We start from the raw sequence: 4,369 nt of genomic DNA, 5'->3' as shown, positions 1-4,369 counted from the left end.
GTAGTTCATCACTCTTTCTTCCTAGTCTGTCTTCATCTAGAAGCTCATCTAAAACCTGTCCACCATGGGTGACCCTGCTGGTATTTAAAATACCAGTGGTATAGCTTCCAGAATCACAGCAACTCACAAGCCACCACAGTACAACAAACTGACAGATGAGTGGTAGCCATTTGGTTTTAACTGGAAACTCTTAGTTTTCTATACACACACATAAACCATCGTATCTACAGTGATTACATATGTCAAAGTACATTTCCAATTCACACTGGTAGTCTGCTCAATTTTACATATGGAAAAACTAAAGTCAAATTGTTTGTTAGCCCTAAATGTTGGTGAGTCATAAATGCTGATTTAAAAAAAAAAAAAGTAAATTGTTTATTTGGGAGTTGTTGTTAAGTGCTGTTGAGTTAGTTGTGACCCATGCAAACCTGTATAGGGCTTCCAAAGAGTGACTGGTAAACTTGAACCACCTACCTTTATTTGCTGAAAAGATCCTTTGGGAAAGCTTGGCTTAGCATCAGCCACATGACAAACTGTAGTTATTGCTGACCGCCTTTGCAGTGCCACTTCAACCGATAACATCAGTGTCTGTGTTCAGAGTTACTCATGGGTTCCAATACGTCTGGCTAAGAGTTCTCTGGCAACATACAAACAGAATAGTTTGGTCAAGTCAGACTCTCTACTCCTACCCCTGTCGTATCTTCACTGCTTTGTGTTTTGAAAACCATACCAAGTTTTCTTCTAAATGGCCTTAGCTCCTGGGCTGTTCTTACTGAGGCTTAGAAGGAGTCCTCAGCAGTAAAGATGATGCACCTGAGTATACCTCTTAACAATGTCTAAAAGAAATGCCAAGGACTTTTGAGAACTGGGGAGCAAATGAGGCAAAAATGAGTATCCAGCACATGATAGTAAATGGTAGTTACTTCTACTATTAATAACAACTAGGAGAAGCAGAATTGAAATATTGGAATTAGATTTGTTTCTTCTTCATTCTGCCCGAGACCAGTGTTAGCTCTTAAATTCAAACTAGAATCTTGAATGTTCTGAAAGGTCAAATTATAGGAAAAACCATAAATTCAAAACTCTGCAAAGTGTCTTAAGGACCCACTTCATACCACCTTTCCTCGTGCAGGAAAATGAATGCAATATTCTCAAAGCTAGCAACTCAACGGTGTCTTCCAACCAGAATTCAGTGCAATATTCATTATATTTTAAATGGAACCGGTATTTTTGAAGGGTGTTGTGATTTTTAAATACACACACACATTCTTTTATACTTATGGATTCTGTCTCCTCTGCTTGAATCTAGGCTAACTTGGGTGACTTGTAATCAAAGGAACGTAATGGAAGTGATATGCCACAGCTACCCAAACTAAGTGAGAAAGGGCTATGGTGGAGCTTCTGCACATTCTCTTGAGTCCCTTATATTTGGAACATTTCTAAACTCCATGATTTGCAGAAGCCCAGACCAGATGAGGAGACGCCACATGTCGATGATACAGCTGATTGCCTCTCCTGAGGTTCTACTCAACAGTCACCGTCAACTGCCACAAACATGAATGACATCCCTTCTGGATTATTCCAGCCATCTGACCCTCCACCCTATAATTGAGCCAGGTTCCCCCTTCTTTCTATCATCAAGTCTTCCCAGCTAAGTGAGGCCCCATAAACTTTGGATCAGAGGCAGAGTCCTAGAATTCCTGATCCACAGAACATCTGAACATAATAAATTGTTTCATTGCAATTATTTTTAAAAAACTTTTTGTTTACAAAGCAGATTATCAGTTTTACATTCAACAAAGCAGATACTTTGCCTCATTACACGGTTGTAATCCTTTCCATGTACCAACAGTTACCAGTACTTACCTCTATTTGCTTAATTAGTCCATTCCTCCCTGTATCTGCCGCCATCTTCCTCTTTCCTCTGCTAAGCTCCCTCTTGTATATTGCCTGCCCTGGCAACCATGTTAACATGCGTCTACCCTCTGTTGTTGTTAAGTGTCATTGAATTGAGTCCAATTCACAGCAACCCTGTATAGAGCTTCCAAGAAGCAGTGAGTTTGAACTGCCGACTTCATGGTTCAAACCCATCTTGCAGTTCCCGCCACCCAACTATCATAGATCATTTCTTTAATCAAGAAAGCCTTTTTTGTGTGTGTTTTTAACAACATTTTACATTGTTCTCTTACAATGTCTGTCTTTTTCTGATTAACTAATTTCACTCAGCATAATGTCCTCCAGGTTCAACCATGTTGTGAGGTGTTTCACAGATTCAACACTGTTATTCAATGTTTTGTAGTATGCCATTGTGTGTATGTTCCATAGTTTATTTAAACATTCTTCTGGTGATGGGCATATAGGCTGTCTCCATCTTTTTGAAATGTCTATTGTAGACAGCATATTAAAGGATCCAATTTTCTTATCCCTTTCTACTCCCGTAAAGATTTACACCCTCGGAAACCCTGTACAGGGTCGCTATGGGTCGGAACCGACTCAACGGCATTTAACAACAACAACAACAACATTTTCTTATCCAAGGAGCTCTGGTAGCATAGTAGTTACGAATCAGGCTGCTAATTTCACAGTCAGCTGTTTAAAACTACCAGTTGTTCCGAGGGAAAAAGATGAGGCGTTCTGCTCCCATAAAGATTTACAGCCTCGGAAACCCTGTACAGGGTCTCTATGAGTCAGAACCGACTCTACGGCACTTAACATCAACATTTTCTTATCCATTGTGCTCTTCATGTCTCTTGACTGTTACATTTAATTCATTTACATTCAGTGTAATTTTCAATAGGTATGAATTGATTGCGGTCATTTTTCTGTATTGTCTTTGTGTGTGTGGTGCTGCTGAATTTTTGTGTCCTATAATTTTCTATGCTGAGTTCATTTTGTTTGTGGATTTTCTTTTCATTTTAATTTCCATTGTGTTGATGTTTACTAAATCTTTCTGATTTTACTCTTTTTGTGTATTTGATGTGTAGGTGTATTGGTTTTCTTTGAGGTTACCCTGTAATTTATTATTTTTTTCCAAGTTTAAAATAAGCTGTTTTATCTTGATGTATGCTTGACTTCCTTGACATTTGGAAGATCTGTATTTACCACTATTCCCTCTTTTTACTTTGCAGTTGACTTCACTATACAATGATATCTCTTGTTCCCTATTTTCAGTCTTGTAGTCTTGTTTTACTTTAAATACTTCTATATCTGGATTGAGTTCTGAGTGGTGTCATTATGTATGGTAACCTCAGGTTGTTCTCTGCTGTTGTTGGTTCTCAGTCCAAAGAACACCCTCGTTTTTTGTAAAGTTGGTTTCATTATTACAAATTCCTTTAATATCTCTGTTAATAAGGAAATGTCCTAATGTCATCATTGTTTCTGAGGGACGGCTTTGCTGGACACTTGATTCTTGGTTGGCAATTGTTTTTCTTCCAGAGTTTTGTGTATGTCATCCCATTGTCTTCTTGCCTGTATGGTTTCTGCTGAGAAATCAGAGCTTAGTATTATTGGTTCTCCTTTGTAGGTAACTTTTCCTTTTTCCCAAGCTGTTCTGAAGATTCTTTTTTTGCCTTTGATTTTGGAAAGTTTTATTCTGAAATATTTTGGTGATTTTCTTTTGGGATCTATCCTGTTTGTGGTTCGTTCATCTTCCTGTATTCTTATCTTTTCGTTTCTCATGATGTTAGAGAAGTTCTCTTCCAACAACTCTATGACAATTTTCTCTGTGCTTGTCTCTTCCTGTGCGGAATTCTGATCACCCATAAGCTGTTCCTCTTCCTGGTAACTCACAGAATTCTTAGGGTTTCTTCAGATTTTTTCCATTGTTTTTTCTGGTTTTCTTCTAGCATACTAGTAGTAAGAGATTAAACTTCAAGGTCATGAATTCACACTTCCATTGCTTTGCATCTTCTCCTTTGCGCTTTCAATATACTATCCCTTTCTGAGAGATTAGTATTAATCATCTGGATTTCTAATTGCAGGTTCTTGTACTGTTTTAAAAGTTGCATTTATTTTGTCTGTTTGTTTTTGTAGTGTTTTCTTGAATGCTTCTAAAGTTTGTATTATGTTTTCCTTGCTTTCCTCTATATTTTTATCAATCTTTTGAAGGTACCTAATTAACATTCTTTTGAATTCTTTTTCAATGAGTTCCATTACCTTTTCTTCTTCAGAATGTCTTCTGATTCTCCTTCTTAGTCATTTGTTTGAGCCATTTCTCTCATTTCATGTGAGCTAAACTGTCTATTGTCCCCAGGGCATTGTAGGGTTGTCGTATTTATAAAAACAAACAGTACAGTTGTTGGACCACAGGAGAGAAATCTCTGGGGAGCTCCTGTATCTCAAGGACCTCAAGGGGTAGTTGTGGAAGGGA

This window comes from Chrysochloris asiatica, unplaced genomic scaffold (assembly GCF_000296735.1).
Source record: "Chrysochloris asiatica unplaced genomic scaffold, ChrAsi1.0 scaffold00029, whole genome shotgun sequence".
In the NCBI taxonomy this organism is placed as follows: Eukaryota; Metazoa; Chordata; class Mammalia; order Afrosoricida; family Chrysochloridae; genus Chrysochloris; species Chrysochloris asiatica.
Note: the sequence above shows the minus strand (reverse complement) of the source record.